At 39.8% G+C, this 19,453-nt stretch overlaps 1 long non-coding RNA gene across 26 annotated transcripts in view; it reads right to left on the bottom strand.

Annotated features, from left to right (window-relative positions):
• Positions 1–19,453, bottom strand: part of LOC142410663 (uncharacterized) — a 292,399-nt gene that overhangs the window by 168,841 nt on the left and 104,105 nt on the right. For 23 of the 26 annotated variants that reach the window (XR_012775995.1, XR_012775989.1, XR_012775994.1 and 20 more), the window contains 2 exons: positions 10,030–10,168; positions 5,085–5,391 (listed from right to left, as the gene is read on the bottom strand). This is a non-coding gene — a long non-coding RNA (uncharacterized LOC142410663). Of the gene's footprint in view, positions 1–5,084; positions 5,392–10,029; positions 10,169–14,251; positions 14,366–14,909; positions 14,925–19,453 lie in introns of those variants that run through there. The other 3 variants (XR_012775979.1, XR_012775980.1, XR_012775986.1) reach the window with 3 other exon arrangements.

Consider the following 19,453-nt stretch of genomic DNA (forward strand, 5'->3'; position numbering starts at 1 on the left):
CTGTTGCAGTACCAGGACAAGAGATGAGATGTGGATTGAGGCTCCAGTGCGATATAGTTCTCTTCCCTTCCACATGGAATACGAATCTTCCTTTATATTCCATATATGAGGACTAAAATCAGCAAAGAAAACTATGTAAAACTGACATAACCATAAGAAAACTCAGGCTCAAGTTCATAGAGAAATAGGAAAGAGATTCTCTAAAATTCAAGTAGCTATTTGTGTAATATTTTCATCAGTAATATACAAAATTATATAAGCTAATGAAATGTCACAACTAGTGTCAGAATCTCAATGCTTGCCTCTATGCCCTTCTGACCTCAGTTAAACTCAGAATTGTCATTTTGATATAAACTTCCTCTCCAGGCTACACAAAAAACAGCTTGACCATTCTAGGTAATGAGGGGAGTTACAAAGCTTGTGTAACTCATTCGGAAAGAGTTAATATGGAACTTGCACATTACATGTGTATTACTGCATTTATACTAAGTAGGCACACATGAGGTACACAAGTGGATAGGAATGAAGGAGGAAGGAAAAAAGATGCATAAATTGATTATACTTTCCACTTCCAGGTATCTACACTTTCAAGGTCCACACCTGAGACTTTACATATCCATAAACCACATACAGAGCTACAACTATCATACTTAACTTCAGTCTGCACTTTGAGGTACATAAAATCACAAAGACAACAACTAGAGGGCACATAAATATTTCCCTGAAAAATTAAGCTTTGGGCATTCAGGCTGCTTCTCAATGTACTCATGGAAAAGTATAAGAAGTTTAGAAGATAAGTCACAGGAAATGTACTCAACAGCATTCTTCCCCGTTTCACCAGAAGATGAATACATCAGATCCCCACTGCCAAGGACAGTTTTGGTCTATCTGCCTGTGTTGGGCTCATCAGGAAACATTTTGTACTGTTTTCGTCTGGCAGGGTACCTAAGACAACATGGAGGACTATATAAAATCAGATCCACCAAAATCAAAATACATAACCTATCTGACTAGACACTAAGCTTGCTTTCATGATCACAGCAAGTGTGCTGTGATACAAGTCCTAATATTTTGAGACATGTGCTTGTATTGTAACAAGTGATTTAAAGCATTTTCAAACTGGAATCATGGGTAGATTGCTTGCAGTACAGCTGTCCATCTGGAAATTTCAGATTTTGTTTATTTATTTTCACGGGAATTTTGACACATCAAATACTTGGGGTTGCAGAAAATGGCAATGTGTATTTTGACTACACACTGTCTAGGTAAACACTTGTCAAATGAGGAATACCGAGATCAAAACAAGCTTTTGTGTGTGTCACTCCATAACTTACAGTCTTTCTGGCTACTGGACCAGATTTTAGTTACTGCTCCAATAGGAAAGGCAGCACTCAGAAGATTGCCAGTCCTATAGCATGAAGAGTTGCATTTTGAATGGCATTATATGTGTATAACAATAATAATCTTTCTACCCTATCCAAAAATAGAAGGAGCAACTATTGAGGCCTCTTTACTAGTAGTCATCACATTGGGGATAAGAGTAGACCAGGCTCACTGTGAAATTATTCAAGCAGAGTGTTTGAAAAGAGATATATTTTGGTTAGATACTGAAAAATTTAGTAGAATTGAACTTGTCCTAGCTATAGGTATGGGCTAAGAAGAAAGCCTTTAGGCATCTATAGACACTGGGTTTGGCTTAGGAGTCAGGGCTCAAGTTGAGAAAAGAGTGAGTTCTCATGAAATATCCACCCCAACAATTGGAAATCCCTTGTGACCAGCTGTTCCCACCATCTTAGATTTACACAAGACATACTAAAGAACCAAAGAGGAATTTAAAAGCAACCAAAAGCCAGAACAGTAGGAGAAGGTTTGGAGCCTAACCTGTCTGAACATGGAATGGCTTCACACACTCTACTTTTCAGCTTGAGCCCATCTGCAGTTTTAAGTGTGCTTGTCAATTTTAATTAGACCTTTACAAGTAAAAATAAAAATCTATTTTACCACTAACTCTTGAAGTGTTATCTTAACAGCTGGGTGTAACATTTGCACTGAAATTCAGACCCATTCGAATGGGCCCTGCATTCCAGGCTACATAGGTTTATGAACCCCAGCCCATTCAAATGAAATCTTCAATGCAGTTGTCCATAAACACAACAAGCTCCAAAATCTCCCTCCTCAGCCAACCTCTCTTACTCAATACATGCTTCAAATTCTTCTTCTGCCTTCTCTAACCCTCTCAAGCACTTCATGCTTCCCAAAGTCAACTAATGTAAATGGAGACCTGAAATGTAGGGGCGACGGAGGACAAGATAACACAGCGTTGGTCTGATCCCCTTCCAAACCCTGAAAACCAAGCCTAAAGGTTCATTTACAGCCTACATCAACCATGCATATGTAAGGAAGGGCCTTCACATGTATTTATCCATATTTATTTTTCAGGTGCATAAAATGTATGCATCACAATTCTGTGAAAACTTTGCAAAACATATCACACCACTATAAGCAGCCATCAGAAAATGACCAGGACAGTTAAAGAAATCACCTGTAAACCAACCTAAAAAAACACTCAGTAGATTATTTGCTGGAAAACGTAGCTGGGGTGATAGCAGAAAGGGACATAAAAGCCTTGAAAATATTTAAATGGTTTGTCTGAATATTTTTTCAACAAATGGTTTGGTTTTTCAAAAGAATTCTTTTCTTTTTAAATGTATCTAAATTTAATAACTCAATGTTAAAGAGAGGATTAAAAAAACCAATTATATGAAATTAAGTATTTTGGTGCATAAGATGTTTAGTTTAAGCAGAAACAATATTTTATTTGCATTACATTTGGATTTTTCATTACAGTGGGATAAACAAAAATTTCTCACTTTGAGTCAATCTGAAATATTTTTTTAATTTTTTAGTTCAGCAACTAAAGTGAAAAATTAATTATTCATACAGACCTAATGGCAAAGTTTTCACTGGAAAGAAGAGGCTGGAACTTTCTACCAAGTACAAATAAAGTCTTATTTGTTTATTTCAATTCACATGAAAATTCAGTAAGTGGCTAAGTTCAAGTAGATACATAGGAGAAAAGAACTGAGACTAACTTCTGACTTTCTATGTTTTAGGAAGTGTGATTCTCCCTATATGTGACATTCACACATATACTCCAGCTCACATATATCACATATCATATTGCACGTGCATATCAGGTTGCCTATACCTCCTATAACCTATGCATCACCTTACAATCCCACCTGAACCCTACCTGGTCCTATCAGGATCAGGTCACACAGGAATGGAAGTGTTAATAAAGTTACGAATTTGATGTTAAGTTTTACTACTGAAAGACCTGCCAGAAATTATGCTGTGCTTTCTATACCATGCAAATGTCTGTCAAAAAGGCTAGAAGTAGCCACTAGAAGAGATACTTCCTATGCATTAAACTTCATCTTCAAGCACACCATGGAACCTGGCTTAGTGGTAAATGCATATCAGCTACTATGTAATGAGGTTGAAATACTAAGGCTATAGATCAGAAAACATGAAGATGACATTTGTTTTCTGTTTCAAGATATTCAACAGCTGTGTTTATTCAGAGATTTATTTTGATAGGAAATAAGACATACTGTCTTTTATGTAACAGAAGGAGTAAGAATGCTTTTATATTAATTTTCTTAAGGCATTAATTTCTGTCTTAGCCACTGTCAAAAAGGTGCTTAGAACAGCTGCTGAAAGACCTTATCTGTGACAGTAATTGGCAAACCCAGATTTCTGGGTTAAATCTATAGAAACATTTCTAAGCACTTTGGCACCCAAATATTGCAACATTTGAAATGCCACATGCAGCACAGGAGTCCAGGATTTCTGAGCTTTTTCACAGGCCAGAGTTATCTTACTGCAAGATGCTCTGGTTGTTCCACACAGCTCTAGCAAGTCCAGCCGGCCATGGATGCATCCTAACAAATCCTCTGAGGATTTCCACTATGCAGATATATCAGCAAGTCACATATCTCCTTTTGTGACTAATGCTCCATCTGACATGATGGCTAAGGGATGGCATTCCTCATGTGCTGCAAGAGTTTATTGGTGCTCAGCCAAGCAGAAATTAGACATTTTTCATCTTTTTTTATGTTATATTGCCACTCACCAACACCATCTTTCAGCCTTCTCTTAGTCTCTGGGCTTCTGCATCTTTTTATTTGTTCACTGTAGCCTGATGGCAGGCAAAATTTATTAAAACATAACAGAATAATCTCTTTCCTGTCTAATGACTGGCACTGAGAGGAACGTTTAAGTTCTGGAAACTCTTAAGGTCGTCTTCATAAAGCTGATGAGCTTCTCAGCATTCTACAGACATTTTTGTAAAATTACCTAGGCAAGAGTGATCCTAGCCAAAACCAAGATTTATTAAAAACAGAGAAAATGGAATCCAAAGAAACAGTTTCCTGAATAGCAGTGAACTTAACACTTGAGTGAACCAGGATTTCTATGATGGCACATGGCAATGGTGGGGTCAGACACATAACTTCAGGTAGTTCCCAAAGTAAGGGTATCTAATACATACATGACACTGTTCATATGTTTCATCCTCACCTGAATACACATTCAAGTATGTACATTCCTAGTAAAATACCACAGTCCCAAAATTCTTGCTGTTTGTTCCAAATACTTTTTATGATAGCTACACAAACTAAAACACAGTATCAGACTCCAGAAGAGCATATCCCTCGGGATAGCCTCATATTGCAACATCCACACAATGCAGATAGTTAAATTACTTTGTGTTCTGTCTTTAAACTTAATAAATCATTAGTAGTAACCAAAAAAAATAGCGAATTTACATTGCTGCAGATATCACCAGAGCAACTGACAGAAAAGTTGGAAAAAAGTGACAAGCTTTCATCATGTGAGATTTCTCCTTGTATAAAGCATTACCTCTCTACACAAAATTTTGCCCTACCTTTGCTTACTTAAATACCTCTGAGACATCGAAAGTTCAAAATATCTGTTATATATATGCTCATTAGCTTTTCCTAGTGTTAGTCCCATGTATAGATAGAAGAGAAGGAAAGTGCAAAGATTGAATTGTCACTAACCTTGCTAACCACGCCAAAGACTGTATGCAATAAAAATGTCCAAACAGAGATCCTGACTTTATAGCACGGTAAGATTTTCAAGGCCATGTCTTGTAGGGTCACTGTTGCTGAGCTAAGCCAGCTCTGTGTCATCTCCCTGATATTTCCTGAACCGAATGACGTCTGCCCACAGCAGGAAAGAGAAGGTCAATGTCCACTACTGGCAGATGTGCTGGAGAATGGCTGGATTTTGAAGAAAGACATGCCATGTTCAGTCTCCAATGGGAAGTTAGAGAATAAGCTGATTCTGGCCCCAACATTTCTTAGACTGTGGGAAAGAGGAAGGAAATCTATACAATAGTATACATTTTCATGGTAAATGAAAAAAGTTATACAGCTTAAAATATTGTTCTCAAGTATTCCTCAGGTAATCATTGCCTCCATATGTTTAAATACACATATTTATTGAATTCTAGGTCTTTTGCTGTACATGCTTTCATCAAAATGACTCAACCATAACTATTTTCACTGGAGTTAGGCACAGGCTGCATAGTTTCCAGTCCAGTCTTATTCTTTGTCATCTTTCTTATTCTTAGCTCTGAAATTAAGGCCTTATGTTTTAATAAGTGAAGAAGATACAAGATACGCTACTTCCACAATCCAAGATTTTTTTTTTTTTTAGGTATAGTCACACTGGGCTGAGTCTTTGTTTACAGAATGGTTAAGGTTTCTACTTATTAAAAGAGATCAAATATATACTGAACTCCACTTTGTCCATTGCAGAAATCGGCTTCAGACATTTGTTATGAAGCTGTAAAACACAGCACCAAGTAGAACCACAGATTCCAAAACTCTGTCAGAGACCCCTTGGGCACTTCAAGAGAGATTAAATCTACAGATTATTCAGGACAAAATAACTTGGCTTGCTTTTTGGCACCAGAAAAAAAAATACCACCATTTCTAAGACCTCAGTTTCAGTTTGCTCCTGATTTCCCAAACATCTCAAGTTCTCACTGCTGGAATTCCTCACTGCTGAATTTCTTCCAGTTTTTGTTGAAGAGCCTTCTTTACAGAAATATCACGAAATTATCTGATGGCAAAAATGGGTATTTTCTAAACCCACAGCTTAACTATCTAATCCCTGCATTTAAGCCTTCATCTTCATTTCAGTCATAACTGAAGGCTCCAGCCTTGATTTAGGGAAGTCAGGGGATTCAATCCCTTGGTTTAAAATAAGGAGCAGGCAGAATAGCAGCAATATTGTACTCTAACCTTCTGCAAAGCAGTTTCAGGCTCTGTAAAAGTATCCCCACAATCTACTGAGACAAGAATAAGAAAAAAAGCACCTGAGCACCCGCTCCGTCTGCCTAGGAAGTGCAACACAGACTGGCAAAAAAAAGTCCAGGCAGCCTCTACAGGAACTGAAGGACTTTAGAAGGCAGAAATCTAGGTGGAAGGTACACATCTGTACCCTCAACTTCACAACCTCTTTCACTCACCCAAGAGTAAGATTCAGGATCAGGGTTGTCATTTTATGCTGACCTGCTGAAACATCCCATAAAACACACTATCCAGCAGGGATAGTCCAAACCATGTTTTCAAACAGAACTGCCCCGTGCAAATGAACATCTGCAATTCACTGTGGCATGAAGACTGCATAATCTCATGCACATAACACCACTGCACTGCAATTTCAAAGCAATATGAATTCATATTTCAACCAAAATACATGGTCTCTGTTACCTGTTGATGCCGCTCCCTCATGCCCACGTTAACTTTCCTTTTTTCTAGTTATTAGTTTTCACTTGGCAAATTTCCTCATCTGACACCTTTTGCACCTACATGAACACTCAAGCAATCACAAGGGAGGGGTATGAAAAGGGCAGCTGACCCCTTTTGGGAATAGTAGTGGCTGTTTAGGCAACCACAGCCTCTATTCCTCAGTGACTGGCATCATTGGCAATAAGCCATAATGGTATTTGCAATGATGCAGTGGCAGAAACACTAATCTGCGCTTGGACTTAAGTGGAAGTGTGAGCCTAGTATATTGACACTGATTGGTACTGCAGCAGATAAAAACTCAAAGAATGTAAATCTTAATTTTACTTCAAAATTTCATGATACAACAGCTGTACTTCCAGGTACTTTTGTACTCTTTTGCTTGTCAGAAATGTGAAAAAAAGCAGTGCTAGAAAGAAAATGGGGATTTTTCGTTATGGAAAGTATTGCCTTTCCTTCAGAAAAGCCAACTATTCAACCTTTTTGAAATTTGGTAAGAGAAAACCAAGTATTTTTGGCCAAAGCCACACAAAAATAGTTTGGGGGTTTCCCACAAAAAGCCCTGCAAGTTTCTAAGAAATGTAGATACTATCTGGAAGTACATTCAAAAAAATCTTTTTCTCATTCAAATAAAGATTCAGGCTGAAAGGTCATTTCAGGTAATCTCCTCCTCCTTATTTCATCAACTATGCTATTGAATCTAATTTCATCAGAAGGAAGTCTCTCATCAACTACTGTATTTAAAAAAAAAACCCAGCTCTCAGGCTGGCATGGGAAAAAACAGCCATTTTTATTTGCATCTGTTGTAGTGGGAACCTCTGAAAAAGAAATCAACCCAGCAGCACTGGTAAGGGATGTTGCACATAAAATGAACTGCTGATTATAAATTCTGACAATGCTAAAATGTTCCATTCAATCTCAGATGAAGCTAAAACCAGGATAGAGGTACTTAAGAGAAGGATGGTGACAAATTTCAACTAAGTATCAAAACATCTTAAACTGACCAAGAGGATTTATGAGCCTGAAAGCATTTGACCACAATTTGAAGAACTTTAGAAAATTTTACTGTTGATTTGTTCAGTAGTATTTGAGGAAACAAGAATAAAATGCATAATCATGTATTATGTATTTGTGAGAACATATCTAAACAGCTGAATATATAAATAAGGGATATTCTATCATCCAAGAAAAACAGTAGCATATTTGACCAAAAAAGGACCTTTTTCACTTAATTCTTCTCCATATCTCTAACAGGTAGAGGTATAAGATTTATATTCAGAGAAAAATGGAGAAGAAGAAAGAGAAAGATGGAGAAAAAAAACAGAGTAAAAAACAGATTTAACATACGCTCTTAAATAAAAGCACATACAGATAACAAAAAGTGAACTGAAATTTCAGGAACAGAGCACTTAGAATCTATTATTTGACTTCCCAATACCACAGATATAGGCAAAATCAGAGCACGTGAATTAGTTCACTTAAGTCTAAGATTCCTGATTTTTTTCCAATGAACATTTCAGACTCATTTTGAAAAACACATCCGAGACAGATTTTCTTCTAGTGTTTGCCTGAATGGCACTCTTGCCTCTGCATAAGAATGCTGCACTGTTTTCAGATCCATTCCAATACTTTTCCCAGTGTTTCACTTTGAACTGAAGAAAATGAGAATTCTGAAAAAAACTGAGTCACATCAGGTCACAATGATTTGGCTTAGACGGCTACATAAAACAGTGCAGTTGGCACAGATCTATAATAAACAGCTTGGTAGTGATTTTGAATGAAAATGTGTATGCTTGGAAGCCTGCTGAAAGATGAACATGGAGATGTAGATTTCCAGTTCTCAATCCTATTCTTCATGCTGGCAAAGCACCTGCATGTTGTTACAGGCAAATGCCAAACTCTTTGTTTGGAGGCAAGAGTTTATTCCCTCCCTCGTTTATACCCACTTCCATGGCATTCTCATGCAGGCCTTCTTCTCTGTTTATTCTCAGTTTAGTAGTGTGACAGCCTCTGGTGTTCCATCCCAACAGTAAATCCTGTTTTCAAAGTGCCTTACTTCTCGAGAACCACACTGTAAGAGTCATGTATCTTCATCAGAAACCATTTTTAAGGATTAGCTGGCAAACCTGGGGTTCAGAAATTTCTGCCAGTACCAGGATTATACCCCAACTCCTCTCAGTAATGCTGAGAGGCTTCCAGCTCCCACCTTGTCACAGCTGGGCCCTGAAGAGGACAGAACTGAAAGTATTGATGTGGCTCTGTGGAAGCAGTTCATGCAGAAAGCAAGAGGGATGAGGCACTGTTTTTCCCCAGTTTTACCCTAGGATAAATTTACTGACTTGAATGGAGTCACCCTGGGGTAGAATTAATATAATACAGTGATAAATCAGGCCTATTGATTCACTGACAGTGCCCCTGTAGGACCTTCTTGAGCAGCCAGCCTACTGAACATTGCTCGCAGCATTGTCTTCCCAAGCACTGTGCCATGCCATTTCCACAGACAAATTGTTTCCTGACAGAGCAGAGACTGATCTCCATGCTTCCTGCTTAGTTAATGCATTATAACCACATTGTTTTGCACTGGTTGCCCTCTAATTTGTGTGCAAAAGGATTTTTGAGTCAAACACAGAGCCCTCAGCTGTGGCAAATCCATGTGGAGTTTTGACTCCTGAAGCATCCAAAGATCACAGGAGTTACAGATGCAAAATGTACTTTTGCATCTGTAACTACTTTTATGATTTGATTATTTGAGAAGCCAGGACAGAAAAGATGGATCAGACTACTGGAGCCAAGAATGCTTTCTAAGGAGGCAATGATAGCCAAACTCCTGGCCTTGAAGTCCAAGGTAGCAAAGGATGCCCTGAGGAAATATTTATACATCTCTTGGCCTTTTTTGAATGCCTCAAAAATTTTCTGCCTTTTGTTTTCCATCAGATATTAAACCCAAGAGGCAGCTTTAGACAGTGAAAAATTATGTCTGGTCATAATTGCTTGGTAATTAGCAGCTCTCAGCGGCAGCAAGCCAAATAATAAACCTTTCTTTGAAGTATATCTAGTCATTGTTTTGATGACACCTTTCCAACTCAAGGCTTCTCATTTCTGGCCAACGTCAAAAATGACACAGAGGTGCGACAATGTGAAACGAAAATCAGAATCCTCTTTGGAAATCAGATAGGAGGGAAAATACCTTAAGAAAAGAAAATGCAAGAACCAGGACCGTTCCAGTCCGCTTTCAACAATTTCAAGAGACCTTTGCTGGTGGAAACATTCTGTTTTTCTCCTGGAGTTCCAAAATGTCAGTAGATTATGTGCTGTCCCAGGCAAAGCTACAACAAGAAAAATCAAAATTTATATTCAACAGACTTATTTCATGCCTGCCCTGAAAAGTCCTGTCAATGTTTAGAGGAGAGAAGGAAGGCAACCTCAGAAGGAAGACGAAATACAGACCACCACCTCTGTAAACTGCTTCACCACTGTGAGAAGAAGACAGAGAATCTGGGGGCGTTTGTCTTGCCTCAGTCCCCCATCTAGTCAATAGATACAGGCACTGTTATGGACAGAGTCCATCTGACATTTTACACATCTGCTTTAGGATAAGTAGAGCTGGTACCTACAGACCATTGACTATATTGACTGCATATCCACAGATCATAAAAGGATGCTCAGGGACTACCATAACAGCAGACCTTTACATTTCAGATGCATTTACATTTAGTTAGATAAAATCCACCCTCTTTCTCTAATCACAGAGGCCTACTGCTCTTGTAGGCTCAGATGAAGAAGTCTCCTTCAGAAAGGAATAACTTCCAGCAAGGGAAAGCAACATGCCTGGTTGTCAACAATCTTCAGGAAACAGTCAGGGATCTCAGAGACAGAAAACTATTGGTCAAAAACCTGCAAGATGCTCTAACCTAAGAGGCAGAAAAATACAGGCAGCTCTAATACAAAAGGAATAGTTCCAACATATCTACAGCTGTTATCTTCCAGACACCTGTCCCACCTTTTCTAACAGGAGGAGTCTATCTCCCTTCCCTCATCACTCTTGCTGAGGAAAGGACATTTGATCTAATTGTGAATTGGCTGAAAAATTACCTGGGCTCAGTCCAGATGTCCCTCCCTCCTCAGGGCTAGGAAACTCCATCAAGAGGATGGGGAATAGTTAAGGAATGGGGGGAGGTACCTATTCTTTAAGCATTTCCAGACTCCACAGAGCCACTCTTCTAGAGCCCTATACAAGCTGAACAGGGTGTTTCGAAGGTTCCACTCATCTTATGGTACACACTTCCATTCGTTTGTAAAACAAAGTAACCTCCACAAACCAGGAAAGACAGAAGGCAGGGAAAAAAAGAAAGCACAAATTAACTAGAGATCCCATGTATTTACTTTAGACTTCAGTGCTAGTCATGGTCTCTATGTGAATAAAACAAACTAGCACATTGACAAAATAACCAAGCTTGAAGGGATAACAAGAGTTGAAATTATTGCAATTACACAATGTGCACAGAAATGCCAAACTGAAGTTCTCTGAATTGTAAATGAGACCTGAGGGTCAGGTTCTGTCCCACGAAACACACCAGAAACCTCACCCAAGTAAGTGAAATAGCACTGACAGTAATCCAGTGCAGGACTGTGTGGGCTGTCTCTTCCCTGGGGAAATTTTCCCACCCTTTGGGCTCTGAGTCTTTGACTTCAGCATTAAAAGTGCTGTCTTCTTGTAAGCTCAGTCATTAAACCTTGCTTGCTCCTCTACTGTTTGCTTTCCTGAAGGAAAAACTGAGCTTCAGCCATGAGAACACACCATCCTGGACAGCCTGACCTGCACTCATTGAGCTCCCTGACTTCTTCACACAGAGGCAGGTGCCTAAAACACCAAGGGATGCTCTGCTTTAAAGAACCATGGTCCTTCTGAGGTAACTCAAAAGGGATACCCCTCACATTTTAGTCTGCAGCTTTAGATCCACAGTTTAAGCTCAGTTCTGCTCTAACAGCAGATACAGCATGGAGGAGGAAAAGTAAAGTAAAATCTTCCTAAATCTAAATAACACTATATTTGCTCAGCCTAAAGGCACAACACACCCCTTTAGACATAATTCCCTGCAGTTGCCACAACTCTCAATACCTTAGGGAGGCTTTCTTGGATGGCCCCCAGTCCAGGATAGCCAGCAGGCACTTCACATACTCCTCTGCTTGCCCTCAGCCTGCTGCTACACTTTGGCCACTGGAACATTCTGACCTTACACACCTTCTGCACATCACCAGCATGATGGAGAGGGATTGTTCCATCTACTTCCCATTTCCACCTGATATGAACTTGGTACAAATTACAAAGACTTTTCATAAGTTATAAGTTGGCAGAGAACTTACTTGGTGACCTTCCAACAAGGCTTCTTTTACTCCTGAGCTTCACATCAGGTGATAAATTCTGATTCTTTAACACTTTTCATGTAACTTACCTTCATTAGTTAAATCAATGCTGATGATATCCCATAGCTTTGCAGGGGGACTGCACCTACTTATACACGACCCTGTAAGCCTTTTTAACGGGATGTCATGGAGTATACTTTGGCAGGCCACTGAAAAGAAGTTTATTTTACTTGCAAGATCACATAGTCAGCTCAGCAGTGCTGAAATGTGGCAATGAATTCCTCTCATCGCGTAGAGATGATGATCAGCAATAGTACCAATAGATAGGAAAAACTAACCAAGTCGTCCTAGTCAGTGGATCTTACTTGTGTTTAAGACTGACACATACATAGCAATTTGCCTCTGTTCTACAGCAGCTGCAAACTATTAACTATGACAATGAAGTTGATTTTTAAACCAACAAATATGACGGCTATTATGAAAGTTTTACCATTGTCACATGGTGTGCAGTCTTTAAATTCATCCCTTGCTGTGTGGCTGAACTTTTATTGAATTTTTTTTAAATTAAAAGAAGGTCATGCGAGGACAGAAAACCTCTTTGTCAATCAGACTGTGCAGTGCACAAAACTCTTCCAGAACTCTCATAAAAGCCAAGACCAGCATACTGTACTTAAAGCACAGTGTTGCAGAGATTCTACAACTGTATTTGACAGACAAAAAGATACTCCCCCTCACTCCCCATTGCTTCTTTCCACCTCCATCTTTGCTGGGTTCCCAGAAAATCTAGCACTGAATGATCCATTTGCCAACTGAGGGAGTTTTCGACATAAGAAACCTTCAAAATTAAACCCATGGCTCAAAGCACACACCTTTGTCGTAACGCACTGATAGAACCAAATCATATGAAAACCAGCTGCCAATCCAAGAGCCACACAGAGAAGAAAAAGAAGGAATTTAGCTCCTTCTGACAGCATGGGGATGAATTTGAGGAATACTTACAGTGGGATTCATACAAAATGTCTCTCATCATGCACAATTAAATCGTAGACAAATTATTCTGTAAAAATCAAGATGTAACCTTTAGATAATGTTTATTTTTCCCATATAGACACAGGACAAAAAATTTTTGAATGCTAGAAGCCCTTATAACTATTCAGCTGAAGATCTGATTCCTCCTGGTTTCTATTTCCATTCATCTTCTTTCTCACCTCATCATATGAGCTACCCTTCTCCTTCAAAAGAACTGTGCAGAAACCCACAAGAGGGCACGATCAGGCAGAGAAGGGGGTGAGCCTCACTATTTTACATAACAAAATCATATGCATCAAAACACACACACACAAACACAACTTCCCAAATGTCTGAGGTTAGTTATCCTTCATGTCCTGACAAGTTACACCCACCTTTCCCAGAGGAACTAACTCACTCCATAACAAGTACCAGACTTCTGTTAAAACAGCAAATAAAGTAGGACCACCTACCATCCAATCCTGCAAACACTTACTGGTAGACAATCCTGCATGCCTACCACCATGCACAACCTCGGAGTTTCAGCTGGTCTGCCCATGTTACTAAGTGCCATATCTCCACCAACGTTCCCAGAGTTATGCTCTATTGCTTGGTCAAAATCAGGCCAATTCTGTAACCCCTGTTTACAATCTGCCTCCAGCAATGACTTATGATGGAATAACTCATAAGAATGAAACACAAGTTTGGATTTCAGGATAAGGCCCCTAGTCAACATGTGGGAGCATTTATGGCTCTGTGAGACCTATGTTAAAAAATAACTTAAAACCAGACAGTGTTTCCCTATGAGTGGCCTGTTTTCCCATGTTCCAGTTTGCTCTTTCAAAAAGACTGGTAGGCTGAGATATCGGTCACTGTGAAAATGACAACATTCAATTAAAACAATAGCAATCTTCAAGTGACACTTTTTTTTTCAATAGATGTATGACATTCCTAGACATTCTATTAATTAGCAGGCCCCAGGCAACACATTTGGTAAAACAGAACAATCTGGCCTTTGATTTTTATCCAGGCCTTACCCAAGATCACACAGAGGTAGCCAGGCTGCTGATAGATCCCACACACAGAGCACATACCCCCAGCAAGAAGCTGTGCTAAGAACTGCATGTAAACCACTTTGAAGAATTCTCAATCTGCAGAGAAAGAGATAATGATTTATTAATTAATAAAAAACTGCTTGCGTTGGACTGGGCAAGCAGAATCTGTTAAATGGACTTTACTAATCAGTCCCAAGTTTGTTTCTGTGTCCTTTTTTCCAGTTACCTGTTTCAACTTCACTTTAAACCCATCCTGGTTGAAAAACATATCCTGAATGTTTCCTGTATTTCAGGACCAGAAATTCAAACAAACCCACTACTTTCAAAGTAAGGAGGCTATTAATATCCTGATGAGCATCTGAAATTAGCAGCATCTCATGTTCTACACCTACATGATGGTTATCTAGGAAACTGACATCCTTGTTACATCTTTTCTGGGCAGCTATAGTTACAATCCCTCAGTACACTGGATGAAAAATACTGTCTCAACAGAAGATGTTGTAAGATGCCAGCTGAAACACTCAAGCTTTTGATACTCCCACCTGCATTAATAATTTCTAGTTGCATTGGATAAAGATCTGTGAATTCCTTCACGTTTAGGAATTTATTAAGGTAACCAAAACTTTGGAATCTTTCTTACTTGTTGTATTATTCATTTCATCTGCAGACGATAATGGTCCTCTTACATTAAGGGTAATTAGGGCCTTAGATGGGCTTTCAAAGACATTTCCACATTTTTCAGTTATGTAGCTGTAACTAAAACAAAATCCAAAGGGAAAAGGGGAGGAGTATTTGATCTTGAAAGCAGCCAGACTGTCTGGAGGAGATATACTTTGAAGGTTTTATTGGTGGCCCTCAGAGAAAGGCAGCTATGACCTAAGCTTGAAGGCTAGCAAGGACTATGTGGGTTTGTGTGGGAGGGGGTTAAATCTAATTTGTAAATGGTGAGTTATTAGCCCTGACATTTGAGAATAGACACTGCATTGTGTCGATGATGAGAGCAACCCTAGTTTTCTTGTTAATGGCAGTGATTCATTCTTTCCCACTCCACTATTGTTCCCATTTACCTGGCAAAGAGAATTACTTCTTATGTGTTCCCAAGCGCTGATTTCTGGAGAAACTGTCCAGATGAGCAAAAGCACAGGACAAGAAATGCACCAAACAGGCAGAGTTCTGGGAACAGCACTAGTGGATCTCTGAAAGGGTGTGTTGTTACCAAGAGGCCCCCCTCCTCTACTCCCCTTTGCACCCGAGAAAACCCTGTCTCTCTTCTGCTTTACTCAGAGCTTTCAGTCTCCCTTCCTTTCAGTTCAGGATTATTTCCTTAAACCCATGCTTTCAAAAATATTAAAATATCCTAAGATGGGTAAAGGATTTGGAAGCTTTAAATTACTTCAAACATATTTGTAGCCATACTTTTGGTAACACAGAGTAACCAGCCTTGGATTTTCCACTACAGCCTTACCCAACTGCACAAAAACAGTTATGCTCACAACTGGCCTCCTATGCCACATGAGACCACCCAGAAACCACACAAGGGGTCTCAGCCAATTACCCTCACAGAAGTCCATATTTTAAGTTTTTTTTAAATTGTCTTAAAGCCATGGAATATCAGGACAATGACCAGGAGTAAATCAAGACTCGAGCCTCAAGCCTCCACACAGAGCTGTCTCTCCAACAGCCTGTTTTATACAGGCTGGCTACTGTGCTCAGACTCTCTGTTTGTCACTTGGTGAAGTGCAAACCCAACACTTCTCAGGCTGCCTCCCCTCCTTCCCAGCAGACTGCGACACTGGTAGACGGGCCTGATCCCTTGCAAATGTGAAGTGGCAGAGCTGCATTGACGTCAGTGATGATACTTCTCTTTCTTACAACTACCAGTCTGGCCCTCCCTCTTTTACAAATGCCCCTGAGGGGATGACATGAAACACAAAGCTTGGAAAAGTACAGAACTAGGACTTGGGAACAGCCCATGGCACAGATTAGGGGACAGTAGCCATAAAGAGTTTGAATCCAGATGTGAAATTCCCCGAGGCCAGGACTATTCAAACCCTATCTCATATGTGAAGCAAACAAGCTAAATTAACTATTGGGTCAACCTTGCCCATAAGACACAGCTTTCTGTGAGCAGCTCCACCCGAAGATCTTTGGGAGCTATTTACTTTGGGGCATGCAAACAGCTATGTATCTGCCAAAAGGTTGAAGCACATTCCACTCTTCATGCAGCCAGCCAGGGCCACTGCAGCGGGCAGGGCAGGCAAGCCGACTGACACACTGGGGCTTGCTCTGTGCAAATAGTTCTTGTGCCCAGTGAGCACGGAAACCACAGCCGAAACTTTGCCAGTGGAGCAGGAGGTGTCACGTCCAGAGACAGCAGAGGGCACTCAACTGACCTCAAACAAACAAAGCTTAAGTGGAATGTGGTATCCTTAATTCCATCTTGGGTTTCAAGTGACTAACTGAAGAGATGCATGAAATTCACATTGAGTCCCCAAGCTGTTACGTGCCTACTGCATAGAGCTACATCCCTCTCTCAGCTGCCACAGCCAGCCGTAAAGGTAGCTGGGCTTTGACCACGCAGAATTCCCACAGATTTCAATGGGAATTTCAGTGTTCCAATCTGGACTCCAAGAATGCAGTGCTGGACCCAGAGCTCTGACGGCTGGAGCCGTATTCAATATCAGTGTCTGGCAACACCCATTTGTAAAACAGTGACTCATTCACAGGCACAACTTTAGAGGGACAGACAGGATGACTTTAATCATACATTTCCATTTTGTTAACAAAGCTCAGCAAAACCAGATGAGCATCCTGGATGATAATAGTTGGTATTAATCTAATGACTGCACTGATCCACTGCCACAGTTAGGAATAGTTTTATATCCTACAGAATACATTGTTTTAATTTGCTTCAAGAACATAGCAACTAATGGACTCCTGAGGCTAAGGACAAAATAATTGTTTAAATGCCCATGAATTTTATTTAGAAACAGTTTTTTTCCAAAAATCAGAGGCATGGAAATGAATTACAGAAAGTAATTTGAAGGAGAATATCTTCAAAAGTACCTAAGCAACCTAGGAGTCTGGAACATCAGATAAATAAGCTGTCATTAGCACTTTCCATTCATTGTAAACAAGGGAGCAAGTGGCTTGTGTAATGGACTGTATAGGGAGTGACATTTAATTCAGGCAGATATTATTGCAAGGTGCTCATTTGTTATGGCTGCACAGTCCTTCCCACTGACTACTTGAGTTTCCATTCAAACATACAGTTTTAAATCTTTCCCTCTAACATTACCATACATCAAGCCTCAGACCTGACAGAAAGCATCTGAAAGCAGATTGTTTGTTAAAGCTGGAGTTTGGCACTGGATTTTTATTCAAGGTTTTTTTAAAAGGAATGGGAAGCATTTTGGGCACCATTTTTCCAGATCACCATACCTGGCCAATCCTTCTAACATATTCAGGGTGCGCTTCCATGGCAGATCTGCAAGCAGATGCAATTCCCTCTGCAAGTGCTCCAAGATGCCCAGATAGAAGCTACCTCTAATCCTAAAGTCATGTAACTTCAGCCGTGTAATGCTGATCCTAAACTAATATATTCTGCTTCCCAGCAGGACTTATTAGTTCAAGCTCAGCCACATGCTAATGATGGTTACACAGTTTCCCACTCGGAGCCAGCTTTCATCCAGCCAGCTTGGAGCATGGACAGAGTGAGCTCATATCTGCCTGCCAAACCCTGAGTAGACATACCTTCAGTGACTCAAGCAGTTAGGAGTAGAAATGCAGGATGAATCTTGTGTAATATTCTCACAGTTCAGTAAAGGCTGGCCTCGCTTACTAGTTTGAAGAGCCTGTCAGAGCATGGTAGTTTCCTTCGCTTTCTGGATTGATACGATCATTCCTTACTTTGTGTACCAAAACTCATCCTCGTTGACACTTTCCCAACTTCACACTGAGTCCTGCTCCATTAAGAAGGCTGAGCGTTCTCCTGCTCAGAAGCTTGTGTTCCTTCAGGATTCACCTCCTCATGAAAATATGAAACCAACATATGCTCTACCAAGCTCCTTTCACTAATTTAATTTCTCAAATCCTGTAAGGTGACAGGTCTCCAGGGAAAACCAGCACTTCACAAATTATTACTGAGTGGATGAGACAGATAGGTTTAAATTCAGCATTGCAGTCTGAAAACCCTCTGGTTAAGGTCATGGCATTCAGCCAACACATGAGATTTCCTACAGCTGCATCAGTCTTAGACATGAGATAAACATCAGATGCTTTGATAGAATTAAACTTTCTACAACGCACTCATATCCTATTGCTCTATCTTTCTAGAGTAAAAAGCACAAGTGAGAACTAAAAACTGGTTTGCTTCTGAATCTTGTCCACTTTCACCTCCAGCCCCAGCCTCCTATGCAGTTCCACCATGTCTCTTTAGTTACTTTTCTAGACCTTTGGCTTCTTTCCACCCATCATTTTTATAGCAAAATACCTAATAGGAAGTTTGTCTGCCGTCTCCACCCAGTGGATAGCTAGGTTAATGCACTAAATTAAGTGGAAACTACCTGCTTGAAGATCTGCAGCACTTCCGATCTCAGCTTGCATCAGCAGTTAAGTGTAAGACAGAGAAAATTCATACAAGCCAAGAGTTCCCCCTACCCTTCCAAACAGGTTTTCTGCTTTCTTTTCTGTTTTCTCTTCCATTGTCCACAATGGAGGAGAAAAAGTTCCCCCTGTCATAACAGAACTTCATCACAGTTACATTAGATGATCTAAACCAAAAAAAACCCGTTTGACATTTAAACCACAATTCATCTAATTTTGTTGTTTGATGACCCCAATAGGCCATTCATTTACCAAATAATCTTAGTAATCAAACATTGGTTTTGCAGTAGTAAATTTGTCCAGATTCATTATTGTCCACACTAGTATCTGTAGTTCATTTATTATTCATATTTTTAAATCATAGGGATAATTTCTCCAGGCTTATACAACACTTATAGTTGGGCAACACCAACCTGTCAACACCTTCTTCTCCTTTGCACAGAAACTCTTCCATCATGACTGCAGCCTCCACACATATTCCAACTTTTGCATAACCTTGTCCACTAAGTCTCTAATATTCATTTAAATTTGAGTTTGTAATTTCCCATTTGCTTTAGACAGAGGCTGTAGCAGCCCATC

Source organism: Mycteria americana, chromosome 5 (assembly GCF_035582795.1).
Source record: "Mycteria americana isolate JAX WOST 10 ecotype Jacksonville Zoo and Gardens chromosome 5, USCA_MyAme_1.0, whole genome shotgun sequence".
NCBI classification, from domain to species: domain Eukaryota; kingdom Metazoa; phylum Chordata; class Aves; order Ciconiiformes; family Ciconiidae; genus Mycteria; species Mycteria americana.